Source organism: Canis lupus, chromosome 10 (assembly GCF_048164855.1).
Source record: "Canis lupus baileyi chromosome 10, mCanLup2.hap1, whole genome shotgun sequence".
NCBI lineage: Eukaryota > Metazoa > Chordata > Mammalia > Carnivora > Canidae > Canis > Canis lupus.
Genome location: NC_132847.1, coordinates 17,337,119 through 17,362,016, shown reverse-complemented (window position 1 = coordinate 17,362,016; position 24,898 = coordinate 17,337,119). Strand labels below are relative to the sequence as shown.

The 24,898-nt window shown below is 42.3% G+C and overlaps 1 protein-coding gene and 1 long non-coding RNA gene across 8 annotated transcripts in view; one reads left to right on the top strand and one right to left on the bottom strand.

Moving 5' to 3' along the window:
• MARCHF3 (membrane associated ring-CH-type finger 3) overlaps window positions 1-24,898 on the top strand; it is a 136,135-nt gene that overhangs the window by 28,625 nt on the left and 82,612 nt on the right. The window lies entirely within an intron of this gene.
• LOC140641272 (uncharacterized) overlaps window positions 1-24,898 on the bottom strand; it is a 51,256-nt gene that overhangs the window by 21,463 nt on the left and 4,895 nt on the right. For 4 of the 7 annotated variants that reach the window (XR_012037822.1, XR_012037821.1, XR_012037823.1 and 1 more), the window contains exons 2-3: window positions 2,053-2,150; window positions 1,559-1,680 (exon numbers count right to left, since the gene is read on the bottom strand). This is a non-coding gene — a long non-coding RNA (uncharacterized lncRNA). Of the gene's footprint in view, window positions 1-585; window positions 833-905; window positions 1,113-1,558; window positions 1,681-2,052; window positions 2,151-24,739; window positions 24,871-24,898 lie in introns of those variants that run through there. The other 3 variants (XR_012037824.1, XR_012037825.1, XR_012037826.1) reach the window with 3 other exon arrangements.

Sequence of the window (24,898 nt, the reverse complement as noted above, 5' to 3'; positions counted from 1 at the left end):
ATTGTAGGTGTGAAGTTAATCAGCTGTTTTGAAATCTGTCTTTCTTCATCACTGACCACTTTACCCTGAGATTTTATTTTCAATTGGTTTATTGTAACTTGGACTAAAGTCACCCTTTTTTGGCATATGGTACCAAGCCTTTTAATAAATGCATACAGTTGAGTAACTAGCACCATAATCAAGATATAGAATAGTGTCATCATCCCCCAAATTTCTTTCATGCCGTCTTGAAATCAGCTGTCCCTTCCACTCCCAGCCCCTGGCCACTACTGACATGTTTGTTAATCCTACGGTTTTGCCTTTTATAGGCTGTTGTGTAAATGAAATCCTATGGCATGAAGGCTTTTGAGTCTGGTTTCTTTCATATAACAAAATGTACTTGAGATCCATCTATGCTGTTCTCTGTCTGTAGCTCATTTCTTTTTATTGCTCAGTAGGATTTCATTGTATGGGTGTACTACAGTATCTCTTCACCAGTGGAAGAACAGTCTGCACTATTTCCAGTTTGAGGGCGTTATGAATAAAGTCACCAGAAACATTACATACAATTTTTGTGTGTGAATATTGTGTTTTCTTTTATCTTACCTAAATACCTGAGCATGGGATTGCAGAGTTGAATGACAGGTGTATGTTTAATTCTTATAAGAAACTGCTGAATCATTTTTCAAAGTGGCTGTTCTGTTTTGCATTCCTATAATATTCACCGAGAGAGGTCGACGTTTAAGGTTACATGCACACCATTTTAGATCATTTTGATAGGATTATAGATTTCAGGTAGATTGAAAGCCCCTCGAGGTGTCATTTGGCTTGCTCTGATTCAGCTGTGGGTGCACTGAAGAGAGAGAAATGGAGCAGGGATATGGACCCCATCTCAATGTGTTAAGCTTTTTATTTATATACAGAACTTTCTTTTTTTTTTTTTCTCCTAACTAAAAATGATTAAAGTGAGTGTTTGGCTGCTTGGCAAAACTCTGCCCTGATATTCAGGGGAGATTAAAGTAGCTTTGCAGATAAGCTCAGAAAATCTAGTGGGCCACAGAGTCATTTCCCAGCCTTCAAGCAGTCACCGGTCATGGTGTTGATGGCATCGGATTGTGTAGAGTCCTGGGAACCTGAAAATAGCACATCTTTTTAAGGGCGATTTTTCTAGGGACGCCTGGGTAGCTCCGTGGTTAGGTGTCAGCCTTTGGCTCAGGACGTGATCCCAGGATCCGGGATGGGGCCCCACACTGGGCTCCCTGTGGGGGGGCCTGCTTCTCCCTCTGCCTATATTTCTGCCTCTCTGTCTCTCATGAATAGATAAATAAATCTTTTTTAAAAAGGGCGGGGGGGGGGCGGCGATATTTCCAAGCTTTAGACAAACTCTCAATTGCCTGATAACTGATTTCTTTTACCTCCTTACCTACATGCTTTCAGATTCTGACCACTGGAGCCACTTTGCAAACAAGGCATCTTATCATCTAGTCTTTGGTTGAAATAGGGGATTATGGGTTTGGCTTCCCACTCCTGGCCTTGAAGCCTAAGCCCAATTGCAGGAGAGATGTGTTAGAGTGCTCACTGGTTTTTGCTGCAGATGGCACCTCTGTGCTCAATAGGAAGATCAGTTCAAAGGCCACTTGGGTTGGAAGTCTGGTCCTCCTCTGGCCTATTGTGATTCATGGTAGTTGGCTATAGAATCAGCTGGGCATCAGAAACAGGAAGGAAAAAAAATCAATTACTTGGGGACTCTCTGATGCCCTTTGGAAACCTTCAGAGTTCTGTGGCAACTAACTGTAGAGGGACCCTGACCTACAAATCCAGCTAGTAACCTCCAGAAGCTAGTTAACTCAAAGTATTTAGATAGGAATTCCCCAAGTGATCCTGACTAAGGAAAACTTTCAGCCAAGGGCACTTGACTCCAGGGAGCTTTTGTACTTTACCCACAACTCCATTGTAACAAAATAGAAAGGTGGGAAAGTAAATGGAAAATGATTATTTTCTGATTTTCCTTTAGGGAAATGTCCATTCTGTGCCTACCTATCAGCCACAGAGCGGTAAGTGCCCCCTCCTTACCTGAGTGTGTATCCAGGGAGGTACTGGGGAAGTCTCAACAGCATCATTAGGCAGGTCTTGTGTTCCATCAGGCTGATTTGGCATTCTTCTTATGGATACTAGTTTGGGCAAAATGATAGAAATCAATAAATAGGATACCTGTGGTATGGAGGGGAAGAGTTTTGTTCTGTTTCCAGCTACAGATCTGACTGCCAGTGAACTTTTTAGAGCTTGGTTATCAGAATGTGAGAGCAAAAGAGAAGCTGGGATGGGTGGGGGATGGGTAAGGGAGACAATCACAGGTTTTGATTGTACCATATACCCTAAGGCACCCAGCAGATTTGTGACTGATCACTTGGTATTAACTAAACCCACAGGTTGGCTCTCCCTCATATTATCCAGTAAATTGCTCCCCCAGAGCTGCTAGCATTTGCAACCAGAGTGACTTGTTCAACTTTGTATATGCCACATGGCCTGAAGAAGACCCAGTTGGCAGTCCCTGTATTGTCAATTCCAAGAGGCAGCAAATACATGGAAATATCTTTGGTGACTCTTGCTTGCTAGGCATATGACGAATTCATAATGCTACACATTTTATCAGGCAGTGGAATACATTTGCCAGGGAAAGAATACAGTGATAATGGATGTAGGGAGAAGAAAACACAGTAATAGAAGACAACATCATGCTGCTAAATTTCATTCTTACTAAGACAAGTTGATATCATTGCAGAAGACACCAAGGATTAGAGCATAATATAATAGGAAGCTGCTCACGATGATCAATGATGTGCTTTAAGTATTGTGATTAATATATTCATACTGGTGCTATCAGTAAAACATTTATTTCTTCTATGTGTATTACAGTTTATTGTTTGCTAGATCACAGTAGTACTTACTACACAAATCTCACTTCTCAGCCAAGGGAAGGGGTCAAGATAAATGTGTGCCCCAACTCATGAATTGTTTGGTCTATTTATACACTGAAATTTACACTCATGCACTGATGAGATCCATAGTATCTAGGAGAGGGGAAAGGGTTACTAAATTATGTTTTTTAAACTTCCTTTGCTTGTTTTTTTAGATTTTATTTACTTATTTAGGCAGAGAGAGAGAGAAAGTGTGTGTGCTTGCATGAGCTGGGGGAAAGGACAGAGGTAGAGAATCCCAAACAGAATCTTAGCCGAGAATGGAGCCCCACTCAGTGCTCAGTCATACGACTCCAAGATCACAACCTAAGCTGAAATCAAGAGTCAGTCGACTGAGCCAGGAGTCAGTCGACTGAGCCACCCAAGTGGCCCTGTTCCTTTGCTTTCTGACAAAGAAGGCAGCTCAGAAATGTCCATATTATCTTCCTACTTGAGCCTCTAAGTCTGCATTTGCAATATTTCCTCTTTTGTCCTATTATTACAGGCTTTTTCTTCTTCAGTGAAGTGTGTTGGTGATGTCAATGGGAGTTAACTCCATTAAAAAAAAAAAAAACTCTTTCATGTCTAAGTAAAATAACTCTTCTGCTTCGAGTTTTTGTGAAAATGATACATGTATCAGTTAAAAAATAAGACAGCACAGAAATGATTATACAGAAAAGCCATAGTACTACCTCGATCCCCAGCTGGAAACAACACTGAGAAGGGGCTAGATTTTAGTTAGGAGTTTTTGGCGGTGGGGGGAGTAGTGCTTAAAATGCGTGCAGACAAGATTTTACTCTACTGTGTGGCACATCCTCTAGCCCTTCTACTTCTTCCCAATTTTTAAAAAGATTTTATTTATTTATTCATGAGAGACACAGAGAAGAGGCAGAGACACAGGCAGAGGGAGAAGCAGGCACCCTGCAGGGAGCTCGATATGGGATTTGATCCCAGGATCTTGGGATCAGGACCTGAGCCAAAGGCAGACACCCAACCACTGAGCCACCCAGATGTCGTCCCCCGCCCCCAATTTTAAAAAAATGGTTTATTTGAACTAATTTTAGGCTTAGAGAAAAGTTAACCCAAAAAGTATACTTCCTGTATATATCCCTCACCCAGCTTCCCCTAATGTTAATACCCTACAGATAGTACAATTTAACTTGTAAAAGTAAAATTCTGGGTTTCCGGCCCAGTGCATGGACCTAAGGTGGAGGATGGAGAGGAGTGTGAGGAGCATCTGCAGGCCCCGTGAACCTTAAGAAGACCTGAGTGAATCTCCTTCCTTCTCAAGTCCTAGTGTGTGCTGCAGCTGCCCAGTGAGCCAGGGCTTTTACTGCTACACTGCCAGGATGCTTGCTCCCTCCACCCTTCCACTTTCCCAGTTTTCTCCTGCATGTTCTAGGCTGTTCTCATTGTCAGCCAGGATTCTTCTCCAGGGGAATAGAACCAGAGAGATAGAGACAGAGATGACAGTTGTAAAATTAGATACAGATACAGTTAGAGAGACAGAGATAGATTTATTTTAAGGAACTGGCATACACGATTGTGGGGGCTGGAAAGTTCGAAATCTATATAGATCAAGCAGACAGGCTAGAAATTCAAATGAGAGATGATGTTGCAGTCTTGAGTCCTAAATCCACAGGGCAGGCCCGCAGGCTGAAAACTCTGGCAGGATTTCTATGTTACAATCTTGAGGCAGAATTCCTTCTCTGGGAAACCTTAATTTTTGCTAGGAAAACCTTTCACCGATTAGATTCTCTCTCTCTCTCTCTCTCTCTCTCTCTCTCTCTCTCTCACACACACACACACACACACACACTCCCATACACACTCGAATTATGGAGGATAATCTCCTTTACTTAAAGTCAAATGACTATAAATGTTAATCCCATCTACAAAATACCTTCACAGAAACATCTAGTCTAGCATTTGCCCAAACAACCGGGCATCATAGCCTACCTAAACTGACACATAAAATTAACCATCATCTGCTCTGCTCTCTGTGCCAGCCTCCCCTTGACCTCTGGAAGTTTGTTGAAATCTTCTTTCCCTGATTCTCTTTTGTGTCCCTTTACATCCCTCCCATTTTGTTATCATTTTATTAGAGTCTAAGGAGACAAGTGCTTATATTTATCCTACTGTCTTCTGTTTGTAGAAATCAAAATTCATTTGTAAAAAAGGCCTGATTGCTCTGCAAGTGCCTCTCCTAAATACTGGCATGTCAGCAGAGGTCAGCAATCCTTTTGAGATTAAAACAAAACAACAGAAAAAAGCATCACATGATTCAGCTCAAATTTATTTGCTTTATGTATTGCTCAAGACAGATTTACCAATATTGATTCTCAGGTGTCTACTTCATTGCACTTATTTTAGAATTTTTCATATATTCACTTTATTTAAAAGGACCTACCTAAATGAAATAGTTTATTTTTCTGTTTGGATATAGATCCATCCAACTTTAACTATTTGAAAAATCTTCATAATATGACTTCTCAGCTTTCAATCTGACCCTTTAAGTTTCAGAATCACAAACAAAGCTCTTTGAAGGACTTATTTGCCTCTGTAATTCACAACACCTAGAATGATGCTTTGTCTAAAGTAGGTGCTCAAAAAAAATTATTTTATATATGCTTAAGTTTTCAAAAAATTAGCTTTATATAATAATGGTATATTTTAATATGGTACTTTAGAGATATCAGTGCTTTAATTTCTTATTTCATTCGCTTCTCATATTTGATACAACGTATCCCGTAGGGAGGTAGCAGGCACTTTTAAGTCTCATTTTATATGGAGGATACTTAGGCTCTGTTTGAAATGATAAAAAAAATTTGCCAAGACCATGTGCCTTACAGTTTCTGAATCTGCCTGATTCCAGTTCTTCTGACTCCTAATTCTGCATTCCTTATTTTTGTACCTTTCACAGTATGCTGTACGTATCTTTGTGGAACGGTACACAATAAACATATTTCTATAAATCCTACTACCACTAGATAAGCTTGCTATGGAGTCACATTCAGGGCATGTCCTGCTAGTGCTCTAAACTATCCCTTTCTTTCTAAGAAGGTGAGTTTCCTTTAACAGTCTACCTTGCTATCTCCTTATGTCTTCTGTAGACCCATGGACCAAATAGTCATCCATGAAAAATGCTCTCAGGGTCAGGCTCTCTCCCAGCAAAGGTGTGTTTAAGAATCCAAGACCACTGATAAATTAGACACAGGGATACAACATACAGCATAGGGAATATGGTTAATAATATCATAACAACTTTGTACAATGACAGATGATAGCTAGATTTATGGTGGTGATCATTTCCTAATGTATGTAAATGTTGAATCACTATGTTGTACACCTAAAACTAATAATAGTATTGTATGTCAACTATATTTTCACTAAAAAAAAAAAAAAAAAAAAAGAATCAGGGGTGCTTGGATGGTTCAGTCAGTTGAGCATCTAACTCTTGATTTCGGCTCTCGGCAAGTTCTCAGGGTCATAGGGCTCCTCACTCAGTGGGGAGTCTGCTTGGGGTACTCTCCCTCCTTCTCCCTCTGCCCTTCCCCCGACTTGTGTGCTATCTCTCTAAAATAAATAAATAAAATCTTTAAAAACAAATAAAAAACTGCTGTGTTTTTTTTCAGAATTAGAGCCTTCCTACCACCACTGAAAATTCATACATAAAAAAGGCATGCTCTAGTATTAATATAAAAACATCAGATTAAACCTATCACATAATTTAATAATAGCAAACAGAGCAGCAACCCTTTGCCCGCCCCCCCACCCCATACCTCCCAAGACACATCTTTTCAGAAATCAGGTTGTGGCTTAATGAAATGACTAGATGAAACAACAATGCCTTGTTAAAAAAAAAAAAAAAAAAAAAGACATCATTACAATATAAGTAGACTCACTATTACAAATACATGTTTTTATTTTTTTTCTTAAAAAAATACCATGTATCTTAATTTAGTATGAAACACATGTTACGAAAGCCAAGGGTGCTCCCTAAGAGCAAAGCATCATTAACCCAGAGCCATTCCCCATTGTTTTGAACGTTCTCTGCACCACCATCTGGGGGTGCAGAGGGGGACAGTTTCCTTGCCAAACACTCCCTACCTTTGGTTTCCCCATTTTTCTTTCTTCCTCTTTTCTTCAGGGCTGCCTCTAGGCTCTCTCCCCCACCCTCTTGGTCCCCGCCTTTCCACTGGACTCACACACACATCAGAAGTTTAAGTGCCTCACTCATCTTTGCTGCAAATTATGTATTATTCAGACCAGTTTCAGGCCAGGTCTCATATTATTCCACTTAGTTTGCCAGAGGTTTAAAAGATTAAACAATCATGCAAGTATTTCCTGCCATCACTCCTGTCACTGCTCTTCATTTCAGTGCCCAGGAGCATCCTTTGGGCCTGGGCTTCCTCACCCCGAGTCTGTGATCTGGCCTGCAGGGACCTGCGAAACCCCAGAAAGGAAGGTGTTTTCCTGGGGAGTAGCTCTTTAGTTTTCCTCAGATCCTAAAAGGGACCCATGACCCAAATATATTTGAGAACCATGACTGGCTCTCAGAAGCCCTATGCTCCTGCTGGCTTCTTCTCTTTTCCCTTGAGGCCTGGGCTGGGCTCTGGCAATGAGCCCACAGGCTCTGGAGCTGCAGCCTATTTCCCATCTGGTTCTCCATCAGCCTCCCCCATCCACTGGGCTCTGCTTCCTGTACTTTCTTTCCAGGGTGCTGCCCCTTGGCTGGGCCTCCCCTCTGCTGGGCTTGTCTTGTTCCTTTCCATATCCCCCTGCCCTGGCATAGAAGGCGTCCCTGTCCTATTTAATTTCCAAGCAACTTCACTCCAGTTTGGTTTACTCTCTAGAACGTCTTTTTTTGAATATGGAGAATCACCAGGTTTCCTCAACCTTCTGCCCCCACAGCCCCCATGAGTGCACCGAGTCCATCCCAGAGCCACCACCCTCCTTAGAGGGTGACAACACATTCCCTTCTTAGAGCATTGCATCACTCAAACGACCAGTAGCATCCCCCCATGCGCTGAGGAAACCGTAGTATTTTCTTCCCTTCCAACCCCTCAAAATTGCAAGGCCCCGCACTAACATGATATATTTCCATTCGGGGATCACCTGTAGATCACAAAGAGATTTTACCCTGCTTTGACCTCACCTGGATAACTTCTGACACTCTTGTCGTACAATAGTAGGTGTCACATGTTCTGATCAACTTTTCAGTGTTAGGACTGGGAAAAATTAACCAATACTCATTAAATATGAAAACCATAAAGGAAGCTGAACATAGATAAAAGGAAAAAGGTAAAGTCACATAGATTTCTTTTTTTTTAATTTTTATTTATTTATGATAGTCATACAGAGAGAGAGAGAGAGAGAGAGAGAGAGAGGCAGAGACACAGGCAGAGGGAGAAGCAGGCTCCATGCACCGGGAGCCCGACGTGGGATTCGATCCCGGGTCTCCAGGATCGCGCCCTGGGCCAAAGGCAGGCGCTAAACCGCTGCGCCACCCAGGGATCCCAGTCACATAGATTTCAAATGTTTGCTTCTGGTGTGGGTCTTTGCTTTGCCTTAGGCACCTTCTAAGGAAACCCCGTGCACTGTGTGCTCCTTCTGATTTGCCAACTGTGAGAGGTGTCTGAGATGCAGAGGGGGCACAGTTGGGAAGTAAGTTGAGGAACCTGGCTCCTTGGCCATATGAGTTTCAGTGGGCTGACCCCAGCATCATAAATCAAGTTGGCAGTGAGGGTGGATTTGGGGCCTGGAGTAAACTGCTGTTCCAAGTCCAAAGTTAGCTCTCCGACGAGGTCTGCATTCTCAGCCTGCTGACACTTCCGATAGTCTTTGCTGATGCCCAAAAGAGAGAATTTGAGCCCTGCCTTATTTAGATCCCTGCCGTAAGTCAGAGTTCTGAGCTGCTGCATTGCTGTTTCTGATACACGATCCTGAGCTGAGGAAGTGACCGGCCTGTGGCCTCACAGACTCAAAAGAAAGCCTGGTCAGGGGCAGAGGCCTGTTCCTGTCCTCAGATAGGGATGGGGATACAACGGCCCTGCCAGATCTCTTGCCTACCCCTTCCCTCCTGTCCTGATGCCAGCTTTTCAGAAGGGATCATCTGTCCCTTTGTTACTAAAAAACAAGCAGCTCTCTTGGGAAGCCAAAGTCAACTCGCTTTGGGGGATTGAAGGAGCTGCCGGGTGGTATACATGCAGTCCAGCTATGTGATTCTCCTACAGGTTTTCTAACCCAGAGCTCCTCCTGCAGAGGGGAGAGAATGAAGGTGTGCACAGCTGTCTCCACAAGAAGCCTTTATCATAGTTCAGAAGTGTTGAGGAGACCTTGCAAAGTATTTAGAGCCCATTGTTACCAAGTGTCTCAGTTTATCTACCCAAAGAGTTTTAGGGAAGAGAAAACATTATGATTAGGGTTTAGGTGGTTGTATGAACAGGGTGTCAAGAACAGCCTAAACCCATGTGGATATAGTGGAAGTTTCTTCCTGTCACATCGAGTTCTCCTGACTGCTGACCCATTGGCCCTCCACACACCACACTGCCTGCATGCACCATTGCACCTTCCCACATTTCAAGAACTAAAGCAGCACAAAATGTTGAGGTCTGGCTGTGCTCCTGTGTCAAGATTAGTTGTAAGTTCCAGAGTACCCTCAGCCAGCTGAGTCATTGTACCTTTCACAAAGACTCAAACTGGTCGTTGGTTATCACCCAGCCATATTAGCAACGTGACAAAGACAGTTCAGAACAAGGCATATCTATCCTACTCCACCCCCTACCTTCTGAGTGACTACTCTGTGCCAGGCATTCTACTTTATACTTCACATCTGATTTAATTAATGCACAGAACATTCCCATGTATTTAGCCCATGCTACAAATAATAAAAGTGTTGGTCGACAATTAGATGCTATAGGTACCACAGCCAACCTTTGGGAGGCCAAGGATGGACACCAGGTCTCCTGACATGAGAGCACTTGCTTGTCCTCCCACAGTGCTATTGCTGCAATGTGTTTGAACCCAGAACTATCCATTAGGGTCAGCTGGGGGACTTGAAAATGAATCAGTCAGAACCCCTTCAGGTGCAGCCCAGGCTGCCTGGGGAAGAGCTGCCAAGCATTCAGCTTCCCCCTCCAGGCACAAAGAGGACAACCTGTCTCTCCATTATGCTGGGATGAGCATCGGTCTGAGCCAACCAATGGCTCCCCTGCTCTACCTTCTCCATCACTTGGGGTTCAGCCACGGTACAGGAGAGGCTGGAACAGGAGGCTGTGACAGGGGTGGGGGCCAAGGAACGTCCCCAAGGGCACAGGGCCAGGCAGCCTGGAGAAGCCATGGGGGCAAAATGGGCAGAACACACATCCAGCACAGTGGCAGAGGAATGAAATTTGTACCAGGGGAGGATGACTAGGTTTTAAAGTCACTGTGCACAGTAGGTTGTGTCATTAACAAAAATGAATAAAAGAAGAGGAATACCTCAGTTGCTGAGGTCATGTTGCACGCATTGAGTGTGAAGGACTTGACACCGAGATGTCCATTGGCAAGTGAAGATTTGTTGTGAGAGACAGCAGGACTTGCTCAGCTTCCCCAGTACATCAAGATGTGATGTGAACTCTCTGAAGAAGGTGAGAAAGTGAAGAGCAAGAACAGTGCTGTCCAGGTCCTTTTGGAGCATTCAGACAGTACTCTGGTGCATGTGTATATGACATGTATCTCCCTCTTGAAAATGTGCTAAGTGAAAAAAAATGGACAGAAAGGGCCACTACTGTATACCATTGATATAAGACATCCACAACAGGCAAATCCATTGGGACAGAAAACAGATTTGTTGTTTTCCAGGGGCTGTGGGAGGAGAGGAGTGGGGAGTGGCTGCTAACGGGTATGGAATTTCTTTTGGGAGTGATGACAAGTTTCTAAAATTGATTACCATGATGGATGCACAGCTCTGTGAATATACTAAGACCCATTTTAAATGGGTGCATTGTAGAACAGGTGAATTACATCTCAATTAAAAAATAAGGATCTACACATATATTTCACTCAAACCATCATTATTTACTCAACCAAAAATAAAGTCCAAACAAAAAGCCAATTCCAAATTATATCCAGCCTTTAATTCTAGAATATATGGGCTTCTAGACCCCTTATGCATGGAAAATGCACCTCTTAATTCAGCTCCCTTCACAGGTTACCTTAACTCTTGGCACAAGAAACAAACCCTATGGATCAGGACATGGGAGACAGTTTAAGGGATAATTGGATTCTCTACCTCAAGAACCACATTATTTGCAGGAGTGAAAAAGCTCATGATCCTTTGCTGCCTTGTGTGTTCCCTGTGGGAACCATTCCCACTTGGCCTCTGTTGAACATACAGGTTCTTATATATTCAGGAATTTTAAAAGTGGGAATAGAGAAGGAGAAACCTAACATAGGTTCGTTCTTTGGGGTGTGCATTGATATATGAAATTGATCTTGGTCCACAATATTAAAAAGTTTGTTTTAAAGATTTTATTTACTTATTTGAGAAAGAAAAAGCACAAGAGAGCGTGAGTGGGGAGTGGGCAGAGGGAGAAGGAGAAGCAGACACCCGGCTGAGCAGAGATTCCCAGACAGGGGGATTGGGGGGTTCCATCCCAGGACCCAGGATCAGGACCTGAGCCGAAGGCAGATGCTTAACCAACTGAGCCACTTAGGCGCCCCTTTGTCCACAATTTTTAAACCTGAATGATACAAATGTTTGGATAGTGGTACGGTTTCATTATCAATGGGTGGTCCTCCTAACATGCTGAAGCTGGGTATTAAATGATCTGAGGTCATCTGAAGCTGAGAAAGGCACACTCTATCGAGCTGACTTAAAAGGAATGTTGCAGGGCAGCCTGGGTGGCTCAGGGGTTTGGTGCCACCTTCGGCCCAGGGTGTGATCCTGGAGACCCGGGATCAAGTCCCATGTCGGGCTCCCTGCGTGGAGCCTGCTTCTCCCTCTGCCTCTGTCTCTGCCTCTCTCTCTGTGTGTCTCTCATGAATAAGTAAATTTTTTTTTTAAAAAAAAGGAACATTGCATATGCAATTGATGTATCACTAAATTCTACCCCCAAAACTAATAATACACTATATGTTAACTAAATTGAATTTTAATTAAAAAAAATTTTTTTAAAGGAAAGGAAAGTGTTAACAAAAGTAGAAAGCACTGTTTGGAAACAGCCTTAGCTATTTCACAGCAGACTTTGGTACTGTTCCAGCATAGGGATTCTAAATACCATAGTAGTCAAGTAATGTGTTCTCCTTATAAAATTAAAATGAGCATGCCTGGCAGCCTATGAAGAACGAAGCTTCACTCCAAACATAATATTTGATATTGTCCACACTTTAGCACTCTGTTACTGTTGGCTTACGGATCAGATGTGATGTTTTCTCTTGCTGTTCTTTAAAGAAAAAAAAAGGCTGGAAAATCCCCAGTTTGCTGGTATGGCAGGAGGAAACAGGGTGCGTGCACAAACACAGCACCTTCGGTTTGAATAGCAGAGTTTTTAGTGTTATTTCCCAACACCTTGCAAAGGACATTAATATTCTGCATCCCTCTTACTACTGTATTTAAAGACAAGAATGCTCCCAGAAGTTTCTCCACCTACAATTCTTACAGCTAGAGCAGGAACTAATTCTTAAAGGTCTCTAAAGTCTGGCCTTCTAGATTATGCTTCTGCGTGGCTTTCTCTATCACACCCTCAGAGGCTGTATTTTTGGGGAAGCTGGCTAAGGGCCCCCGGATGCTCCTGTCCCAGAGTAGTTGATCCCCAAATGGATCCAGATTTGTCTCTTTGCACAGCTTTGCTTGACAGAGTAAAATGCAAAGTAGGGGCTTCCTATTAGAAGTTCTATCCTTGTGAGAAGACTTTCTTTCTCAGTGGACAGCAACTATCCAGAGCAGTCCTGGAAGAAGTCCTTTGTTCACTGCTGGAGGCTGATTTGCTGCCCTGCAGAAGCACGTGCAATGCAAGGAGACATGCGGTGAGCCAGGGATTTTTCTGCAGATTCAGCAGGGCCCTGCACACTACCTAGAAGCTCGAAGAATGCTGAAGTCGTGTGTCAGTGAGCCTGAGAATGGCTCTTAGTGCAGGTGGAAAGCTTGACTGGTAGCTTCAGGGAGAGTCACACACAACTGTTACTACTTGTTCCTGATTTTCAGTTTGGGGGCCAATGGAGAGCTTATTTCAAATCCACAGATAGTAAAAACAAACAAAAAAATTCAGTCTCTCTCTCAACCACTTCTCTCACCAAACATTTCAGTAGAGATGCTCACAGGCAGCAACACAAAATTAATATTCTTTTCACCTCTCCTCCATATACTCTATCTGCCTGATGGGGCTAGAGGATCACACTGGATGTTGGCCAAATGAAAACTTTGGTTGCAAACTGATGGCCTGCAGGCCCACCCAGCCCTGGATGATATATTTTGTTTGGCCTTTACTGTGTTTTCAAAAAAAATATGTGAGTCGTCAATGTGTAAAACTCAGGAAATTTTACTTAAAAAAAAAATCTATGTTTCTGGTTTCTCTTAAAATTCTAAAGGTCAGGTCATCTCAGGCCCACATGCTCAAGGCATATAATGTGGTGAAGCCAAGGGGTAGCTCTGCCCTCTGGACTCAGGGCCTGCCAGTGTGAAACGTCATCTACTGATGAACAAGATTATCATACACACGCCAGAGTCCCGCATTCAGAGATGCATGAAATGAGTTCAATTTTGGATACAGGACTTCATTCTCCTGTCTGTAAGGAATAAAGACTATTTCGGACACAGCTGGAGAACTGTAAGGAAGAGCATACACTTGACAGGAAGACAGGCACGTGAGTTTTTGGTGCAACCCCCCTCTTCCCGTGCTGACACCTCATTTACCTTACCTGTACAGTGAAAGTATTAGTAACTACCACCAGTCATCTCATTCAGCATCCAGTCATCTAACAGCATATACACAGAGTGGCTAACATCAAGGGTTTAGAGTCTTACAACAGGGATCTACAATTAGGATTTCATTTTCCTCATATATAGAGTAGAGATCATAATAATAAACCTCTCAGCATCTGGCATATTTTGTAGAGTCAATCATTGTGAGCTTTTTTTTTTTTTTAAGTAAAAAAAAAAATTACTAAGTGTTTGCCAAGCTTTGTGCTCAGCCTTGGCAATATGAGATTTTTGGGAGGGAGTTCCATTATCAGGCTTCTACTCAGAGGTCCTTGATATTTAGAGGATCATATATGAATCAGAGCCATGACCCGTCCGTCAGAAAAATATACACATACAAGAGTTTGTGTAACATCCCAGGGATTTGGAAGCCCCTGAAGCCTATTCATGGGGTCTGCTCCACTAGGTAGGTCCTTGCAGGTTTGGCCACGCAGGATATGGAAGCGGTGGTCCCAGAATCACATAGGAACATTTGGTCAGGCAGGGCAGTTCTATGTGAAGACAAAGGGCTGAGGTACAGAGTCCAAGTGGGCAGGAAGAGGAATTTTTAATGAACACAACATCATTCTTTTTTTTTTTCAGATGAAGATATTCCTATTACAACTAATATAGTCAAAGCTAGCATTTTGCATATCTCTAATGTGTATCATTGAGGCTACTCTGAGTTAAGTTCTGGAATTAACTTCTGACCTATGATCCTTTAACTTTTTTATTTATTTATTTATTTTTATTTTTTTATTTTTTTTAACTTTTTTTTTAACTTTTTTTTTTTAAAGATTTTATTTATTTATTAGAGAGAGTACAAGTGGGCAGGGGGCCAGAGGGAGAGACAGACTACCTGCTGAGCAGGGAGCCTCTCATGGGGCTTGATCTCAGAACTGAGCTAAAGGCAAACGCTTAACCAGCTGGTCACCCAGGCACCCCTATTAACCTTTTTTTTTTTCTAAATAGCTACATGTCATCCTGGGTTTGAAGACTAATTTTGATATTTATTCAGCCAGACCACTGCTTTTGCATAGGGTTGATTTGGCATATGCACTTATGTCCGTACTCTGGTCTTCTCCTAGTCTTCAAGCTGCAGTTCCCAGTATGCACAGAATTGGCAGCACAGGGGACCTGGTTATCTGTTGATGACCCACATAGTGGCCACCTCTGCCCTTAACCCTCTCCATTAGGTTGGATGCAACACTTTATCACGTTCTGTCCAAAACAAATGCAATTGCAAAAGTATTGGGAAACAGGTAGGTTTTACTGAGGGTTTGGGAGACAGAGTGAAAATTCACTGCATTTCACATCAAAATACCCATCAGACAGCTTTCGCCTGCCAAAGCTTTTCTCTTTCAAAGGCCAGACCCTCATATTTCCTCTACTGTTCCCCACCCACTCTGTAGCTTGTGCTAATTCAGAGATCGGAGCTCCCTAAGCAACCGCAATTTTGCATCCTCATTCCTGTTATTTAATACTGGGTGAATTAGGAGAAAGCTTCCTCACCAAGGATGACAATTTTATACCATTCAACAAGCAACAAGCCCTCCTTAGTATTCATGCTATTTGTGGTGGGGTTGGGAGGAAATTAAATAACAAATATATCTTCTTCTCCTCCCCCACCCCCTATCCCACCAGCTTTATTCTTCACTTCATACCTTGAAGGCATCCTTGATGTTAGAACGTGAAAACTCCTCTCTCATTTTTGAACAGCTGCATTATGTGCTGCTGTATACATGTAGTACGATGCATTTAGCCATTCCTGGACATTCACATTTTTTTCCTTTTTTTTTTCCTATTACAAGTAATGCTACAATCAAACAAATATTGCATACTTGTGTATGAGTAGGATAAATTACTGAAATTGGTATTTCTATGTCATGAGTATGTACTGATAATGTTTAATAGAAACTGCTGTCCAGGATTTTGTATTCCATCCCACTGTGTAAAAGAGACTTTTTTCCCCATACGATTATTTCATTTTATATGTTTGTTTATTCATGTCCCACTTTGATTCAGTAAAGGTTTAAGGTGGCTGGCAGGGAAATATAAACTAGAGGCAGATGGGAAGAGAAATTGCAAAACAAAGATAAAGAGAAATTGCAAAACAAAGATAAAAACGGACTAGTGAGTAAGGGTATTTTAAAAACTCATTCAAATTCATTCATAAAAATCCATTCAAAATCATGCAGACCAATGGGATGCCTGAGTGGTACAGCGGTTTAGGGCCTGCCTTCAGCCCAGGGCATGATCCTCAAGTCCCAGGATCAAGTCCCACATCAGGCTTCCTGCATGGAGCCTGCTTCTCCCTCTACCTATGTCTCTGCCTTTCTCTCTCTCTCTCTGTCTCTCATGAATAAATAAAATCTTAAAAAAAAAATCATGCAGACCAGGGAACCCTCTTTTGGCACTAAGCTTTCCAGCAGCCAATGCAAAGAGGGGAAACTGATTAATTATAGAATCCACAACTAAAAACAAAGCCATGGCTTGCCAGCCTCATATAAAAAACACTGTACAGGGAACCCTGGGTGGCGCAGCAGTTTAGCGCCTGCCTTTGGCCCAGGGCACGATCCTGGAGACCCGGGATCAAATCCCACGTCGGGCTCCTGGTGCATGGAGCCTGCTTCTCCCTCTGCCTATGTCTCTGCCTCTCTCTCTCTCTCTCTCTCTCTGTGTGTGACTATCATAAATGAATAAAAAATTAAAAAAAAAGATTGTTTAAAAAAAAAAACACTGTACATTGAGACAGTGTCCTCAGCAATGGGACTTCCTGCGAGCCCCACAGCCCCCCTGTATCTGCCCATTTTTTCAGGCCCAAAGCATGTTGCCCCAAAGCAGAGCCCTGCTGTTAGATGTGCATGTGCTGATTATGTTGGGTGGGGTGCCAACCTGGTGAAGGCTGATAAACCAACCCCCTGCCTCCCAAGGTGGCCAGATAACAGGGTGTTTATGGCAGGCATTGGCACTCGAACACACAGACCTTCCTTTCACTTAAAAGCTTCTAAAAAAAAAAAAAAAAAAAAAAAAAAAAAGCTTCTAGAAGTTGCCTTGGAGGGTGAGACCAGAAGTAAATCTGGGCCAGTGTATGTAAGCCCAGTAAGGAAAGCATTCCTGCAGGCAGCATGGGTTGCCTGCTGGGTGAGCAGACTGGAGGGATGTGTTCTCGATGCCCTGAGGGAGCAAGGAGCCAGGGCCACCTGTGTAAACAGCCAGCCTTGCAGCCATCACCAAGGGGCTGAATCCCCCAACAGAGGGTCGGATGGTTCCAAGAGAAAGCTCTGACCCAAAGCCAAGGCAGTGGAAATGGACAGCAAACGGCAGAGGAGTTAAGAGACAGCCGGACTTGGACGTAGATTTGAAAGCTGGGCAAACTAGCAAGAAAGGAATGTCTCCAAGGGTCAAGGCTGACAAAATACAAAATGAAATGGATTAATGAGACATATAAGATTTTGTCCCCCAAATGCACTGAGCTGTGGATAATTTTACCCACGAGCTACCACACACTGTGGTATGGACACCCAGACCTGTCCTGGAGAGAACATAGTGAGAATGTATCATGAGAAAAGAGAAAAAAAGAGTTAAGAACAAGTGCCTCAGTCCAATGAATTAAGAGGGGTAGTGTCTTCCTCTGTCATTCCTTGGATGACAAAGGAGAAGAAAGTAGGAGAAAGTTCTCCAAGGGGGAAGAGAAAAAAAAAAAAAAAAAAGACACTGGACCCTTGATGGAAGGAACTTTCTTTGAACATCACCCTGGGGGGCCACCAGAGAGAGAAAAAGGTGGAAGAACAGCAGGCCACTTCAAAGGGAGTTAAAAGGAACCAAAAGAAGCATTGGGTCAAGCCTACTGGTGATACGATATGTCATGAGGACAAAATGAGGTACGTTTTCCAGATAGAGAAGACAGATCTTACTCAACGGTCCTTAAATTCCCTTGATTCCTTTCAAGTGTATCCACATGAAGGTTGACTTTCTTTCAAACCATGAGTTTTAGCCAGTACAGCTGTTCTGGGTTTTAACTTCACCCACACAGATCCTGACTCACTATTTAAAAGCCTTCTGCCCATCAGCCCTGCCCATCAGCCTGGAGCAGACTCTGCTTTTGCTAGGAGAATGGGCTCCTCATCCCCATGTTCTGTGTCCCTCCAGGCTAGCAATAAGAGCTTCCTGGCATGTCTGGCTTACTGTGTTGGCGAATGGGGTTGAGAAGGAACTAGGATCCCAGCTTTAGATTCTGGTATAATTTCACTAGAATATTATACCCTTTGAAACAGCATTTGAACTTACATATGGAAGAACATGAAGATGCGGTAGTAAAGTTTCATTGTTGGACTACCATATTCTACTTTGAAACAGATTTAAGGATGACTCTGTTAGCCGGATGACTTCAGATATCACATGTAACTTAAATAACTTCTTAAGATTTTAAAGTCCTAGGTAAAAGTGAATTTATTGGAATAAAGTGTTCAGAATGTGACTGAATATGTAAAACTTAATAAATGGAGTACAGATTACCAAAAAAAAAAAAAAAGCCATTTTCTTATTGTACAAATAGCTACTGTTTCCATACATTTCATGTGGCAATCTGAAATTTTGGTCAGGACTCCCTCAACTCTATTTTTACAGGAGTTTGTCAGATGAACACCACTAGTAAGGTGCCACCTTTGATCAACGTAATGATTTTGATGTGAAAACCCTCAATTAAGGCTCTTAATCATTTCCTTGGTAACAGTTTTGAACAAAATGTAAAAGCAAGAGTATTATAATAAGGTTATTTATTTTGCCCTCTACCTCTGATTATCCAGAGAACAACAAAGCCAAAATATGGAGGAAAGCAAGATAATCTTTTAGACAACCCCCCCTCTCCCGCCAGAATTCAGAAGTAGAACATATTGATGAGGCTTTTCCCTCCTCAGGTGGTGGTTTCAGGACTCCCCCCCACCCTTAATTGGGTATAGCCTTGACAGAGGAAGGTGGGAGCCAGGGGCCTAGACCATCATCCCCAGCAATCAGACCCTCTTGGGAGGATGGTTCCCCATCCCTCTTCTTTCATTCTGAGCCTCTACCCTAAAAAAACAGTTTTGCTTAGTGTTACGAGCCATCCTTCATTACCAAATTAAACTACTTTAGGTGTAGCTACATGAGAGGCTCAGACGCTTTTGGCATCAGGAGCTGGAAGACCTCCAGGTTATCGGCTTTGCACGTGGCCTCCTCTGCACGTAGAAGCCTTTCTTCTCATACTTGCTCCACCTGCCAGGAAACCCAGAGAAGTGGAATTCCACAGGGCTGCACAGACTACAGGCTGCTGCAATGCCGTGTTTGCTCACTGTGACCTAGCATGCAAGCATGTGGACATAGGGTAGTTACCAGCCACCCCACCCTCACCCCCACCCCCTCCTGGCAGCCCTGAGAACTATGCAGGTCAGGTTGTGAAACAGCATCCCTGGTGATTTAGAAAAGTGTTGGGAATTCACAGGAAGTTGGTCTTGTTTTATTTATTTTTATTTTTTATCTTTGGTCTTGTTTTAAATTCTGCTCATTGCACTAGTAGAAAACAAGGAGTATGATTACTCTTTATTCTCCCTAACATCCCAAGGGAGCTACATGCCATGTGATTCTTTCAAGGAGACATGATGACATGGAGGGGGCTCCTTTACCCAGGTAGATGGCAAAAATAACTAAAGTAAGATCGGCGAGGGGGGGTGGAGAATACTGATATTATAAAATAAAATGTGCAAATATGAGATTAGAAATATATCATTTGTATTCAATGAAAAAAGAGAATATATTTTAAAACTGATACCATATCATGTGATGCAAAGAAATAAGTATCTAGGGGTGCCTGGGTGGTACAGGTGGTTAAGCGACTGAGTCTTGATTTCAGCTCAGGTCACGATCTCAGGGTCATGGAGTCAAGCCCTGCATCAGGCTCTGTGCTGGATGTGGAGTTAGCTTGAGATTCTCCCCCCACCGCCACCCTGCTGCTGCCTGCTGCACCCCACCCCCAGTAATAAATAAACACATTTTTAAAGAAAAAGAAAGAAGTATCTAATTTTTGCTGGGTATGGGGGGGAAGTACAGTATATATATCATGCAGAAAGCAAATTTTCTCCATTGTTGGAGGATATTTGGAATTGGTATCTAAATCTTCTTAAATTTACAAGGTTTTTTTCAGCATTGTTTTTTACATCCTGTCCCAACATCTAGGTCCTAGACATCAGACCTCCTTTCCCCAAGATCTGGAGACTTTTTTTCCCCCTCATTCAAACAAGAGGCCAGTGAGAATAAATTCAAACATACAGTTGTAAAAGTCTCTCTCCCACACTTATATTTTGACAGCAGCCACAGAATATGAAACCAGCGGGGGATGTAAGTGGATGATGGTAAGGCTGTACCAGGTGGGAGGAATATGCTGATGGGGGAGCCTGGCCCTCAATTAATGAATGACATCAACGCCTTTCATGTTGAACGGCACACCTAAGGGCTGGGTGAGACAAGCAGGAAAGAGAAAGATCCCATCTTGTTAATTGACCTAATCGCACCTCCTCCTCCAGAACTACAGATGATTTATAACACAGAACTTCCTCTAATGTCATCAAACTGCCTCTCCCAGAAATGACACACAGTAGAGATTGTGAATAGTGATAATGAATGAAGAGATACTTTGTCCCTACCTCCTGCCATTCTTTCCTCTGTGAACTTACTTAGGGATGTGAAACTCACTTCTTGGTTTTGGGAGTTTTTTTCCTCTTTAGTTTTTTGTCCTTTCATTTTACACACTCACACTTTCCATTTCAAATGGAGTGCGGATGCCACCGTTGGTATTCCTAACTTTGTGGTTATGAATGTTAGACTCTGGAAAGTAGCAAGAGTCATGGTGGAACTGGTGCAGATAATGAAAGCTTTTGGTCTTGGAAAAAGAGCAGCTCAGAATTGCAGGACCAGGGAGTCTGGCATTTTTCCTCATATTTCTAGGTGATAGACAAATTGTTAGTTACCACATGTATAATTTATGAGTAATTGCTCTAATTTGCCTCCTAAGTTTCTAAGTTGCCAGTTCACTGAGATCAACTATTTTGTACCTATAAAATAGGAATCATGTGATAATTTAATGAAGGAGTCAGCCAGTTAAGGCGATTTTTGTGCAAATGCAGTTAGGGCCATTGTAATCTAGAAAAGTGGGGGAGGGATACCACAGTCAAACACCTTAGAAGCTTAGTGACTAATATCACTCCTTGGATTAAAATTCTACACACACATTTCCTTTTGTGGACATATGAATACTACGATAACTGACTTTTCTTGGGGTTGGTTTGCAAGAAAACGTTTCCTTCCTTCTTGGAGCATGGTAAGGGCTGAATACCAAATCCCTCCTGTAGCTGGTCTGGGGAGACCCAGGGCTTGGGAGTTTGCAGATGACCACAGAGCAGAGCTGAACCTGCTGCAAGGATGCTGTACACAGGGTTGGCACAGAAGTTGTTTCTTCTCAAAGCAAATGTTCCATTTCTCTCAAAAAGTAAATTGGCTGACTTCCAGTACTGTTTTAAAGACCTAAATGCAAAACATTTTCTTGTGGCCAGCCTGTCAGATTTCTCTCTGTTCCTGAATCTCTGCGATTTATCCCCCAAAAATATTTCCTACCTATCTTCTCTACTGAATAGCCAAACAAGCTGAGGTCTCTTTCTCCCTGTCTGCCATCAGCAAAATTGTAAACTCTCTCCTGCTTGCTAAGCTCTGTTCTTGTTGATTTATAAGAGGCAGGAATGCAGCTTAATATTCAGCTCTCAGGTTTAAACTTGTGGTCCCAAAAATGGCAGAAACTAGGAAAATGAAGTTTTTAGCTGACCTCTGAGAACAGTGGAAACAGAAGCGACAGAATAAATGTGGATTGCTCGGGACATTTTGGAAAGTCACTCCTTTGCCCAACTCAGCTGGCAGACATCCTGGAACTGATAAAATTCCTTTAGCAGCTCATCAGAATTTAACTTTGGCTCAGCCTGTCAACGTCACAACCACATCTCTCAAGAGTACCATTTGGCCACAGGTCTAATCTATTATCACAAACACAGTGGATCTTTCTTCATAGCATTCCTGACCATTGCTGGTATCCACAGGCATCAAAAAAGATCAGATATAAAAAAAATTTAAGAAAAACAAAGCAATTAAGATAGCCCCTGCTTCTTTCTATTGAAACCAGAAAACTTATTTAAGTGCCCACGTGGCATTCGGAAAAATGACCATACTCCTACAACCTGAAATGAGACTGTCAGTCAAGATTAAGATTTTAAACCAAATTTGGAAACTATCCCTATGGCTTCCTAACTTCTTTAGTGTGCTATAAGCATGTTCATGACCAAGGAGCAGCCTCAGATGAGTCTCATGGCTTAATGCTTGCTTGATCAGTGTTCAGTAAGCAACAGGGCAGGATGGGCAGCCCATTTATCCTCAAAGTGTGGTCTTAGGGCCAGCACCATTAACATAATCTGGTAGTATATGAGACAGGCAAATTTTGGGCCCTACTCCAACTTACTATAATAGCACTTCTGAGATTAGGCCCAAGATTCTGGGTTTTTACAAGCTCTTCTGGTGACTCTGATGTTCACTCAAGCTTGAGAACCACAGGCCTCAGGGTCTCTAGTACAAACTGTCCTGTCAACTGGCAAATTGATGGTTTGTGGTTGTACCTACACATTTTTCTTTCTGCAGATGAAAGAACCATGACAGTCATGCCATCCTTCTTTGGTTGGAAGCTAGGTCCCAGCTGCTCATTATTGCTTTCTTTTCTCTACAACATTTCCCCATACGTGGCCAGAAATGTGGGGCACTGTACACTGAAACTGAAAATGACCGTTTGTATTCTAAACTTGGAACTTGTAAGGAGCTTTTCCTAAACTTGTTGGGATAGTTTTTGTTTGTTTGTACCAACAGGTGACCATACACCTAAAGAGTAATACAGTAATTTCCTCAATCAGCTCTCTGAACATCTCAGCCATCTGTAATACAGCAAAAAAACAGAAAGTGGACAAAAAAAGCCTTTCATCATTTAACATGTATGTTACAAAAACTGCACACCAAAGCTCCATTCTTTATTTGTTTTATTTTTTTAAGATTTTATTTATTTATTCATGAGAGAGAGAGAGAGGCAGAGACACAGGCAGAGGGAGAAGCAGGCTCCATGCAGGGAGCCCGACATGGGACTCGATCCTGGGTCTCCAGGATCATGCCCTGGGCCGAAGGCAGACACTAAACTGCCGAGCCACTCAGGCTGCCCAAAAGCTCCATTCTTTAAAAGAAATTCTTGGAGGCTGCCGAAATCTACTCAGTCTTACTTTCTAAAACTAGTTATGTCTTAAAAAAAAAAAAAAAAAAAAAGGACAGCCCAGGTGGCTCAGCGGTTTAGCACCACCTTCGACCCAGGGCGTGATCCTAGAGACCCGGGATCGAGTCCCACATCGGGCTCCCTGCATGGAGCCTGCTTCTCCCTCTGCCTCTCTCTCTGTCTCTGAGTCTCTCATGAATAAATAAATAAAATCTTAAAAAAAATAAAATTAGTTATGCCTCAGAATCACATAAGAAGCTTTTTAAAAGTTCAGATGTGCAACACCTAATATAAGACCTAAAACTATAAAACTCTCAGAAGAAAACTTAGGTGTAAATCTTCACGATCTTAGGTTAGGCAACCGTTTCTTAGATATGACATCTGAAGTACAGACAACCAAACAAAAAAGAGATAATTAAGAATTAAGACTTTCGTGCTTCCAAGGTCACTATCAAGACAGAGAGTGAAGAAACACTCCACAGAGTAGTAGGAAATATTTGCAAATCATGTATCTGAAGAGAGTCTAGTATCTAGAACATATTTTTAAAAAACCTTACAACTCAATGATAAACCCAAATAACCCAATTTTAAAATACATGAAATATTTGAACAGATATTTCTCCAAAGAGGATGTACACATGGCCGATAAGCACACAAAAAGATGCTCAACATCATGCATCAGTAGGGAGATGCAATTCAAGAAGACAGTGAGACACTGTGTCACACCAGGACACCTAGAATCCAAAAGATGGAAGAAAGTGGCAAGTGTTGACAAGGATATGGAGAAATTGGAAGCTTCACACATGGCTAGTAAGAATGTATAATGGCACAGCCACTTTGGAAAATAGTCTGGCAGTTCTTCAAAAGCTTAAAAATGGAGTTACCATATGACCCAGCAGTTCCACCCCTAGGTATATATCCAAGAGAAGGGGATACATGAAAACTTGTACAAGAAAGCTCACAGTAGGCTTGTTCCTTAACATCATAAAGTGGAAACAACTCCAATGTCCATCAACTAACGAATGGATAAACAAAATGTGGCATATTTATACAGTGGGTTATTATTCACCCACAAAAAGGAAGTATTGATACATTCCATAACATGGATGAACCTTGAAAACATAAGTGAAAGAAGCCAGACACAAAAAGCCACATATTGTGTGATTCCATTTATATGAAATGTCCAGAATATGCAAAGCCACAGACAACAGAAAGCAGACTAGTGGATTAGTAGTTGCCAGGGACTGGGGGAAGAGTGATGGCCACACAACTTTGTGAAATACTAAAACCACTCAACTGCTCACTTAAAAGAATGCTATTTTATGGTATGTAAATTCTATTTCACTTCCTAAAAAATGGGCAGCAGGGTGGATTTGGCCTATGGGGCCATAGTTTGCCAGTACCAGTTTAAAGATACACAAACATTTCCATAACAACAACAAAAAAAAAGAATGTATGATCTATACTTCATTAGATACTAGAAACACCAAGGATGGGGTCTGGGTATCTGAAATTTTGACAAGTTTCCAAGTAACTTACTTGAAACCAATCAACCTCTGGGTGGAAAATCAATAGTTGAGGGCCACTGCTCTCTATAGAGTTCTGTTAGTCTGACTGTCTTAGAAGGTCGGAAGAAAGGAAGGCAGGTTCTACAGGGACCCAAATTGGCGCTAGGGAAAAAAAAAAAAAAAAAAAAAT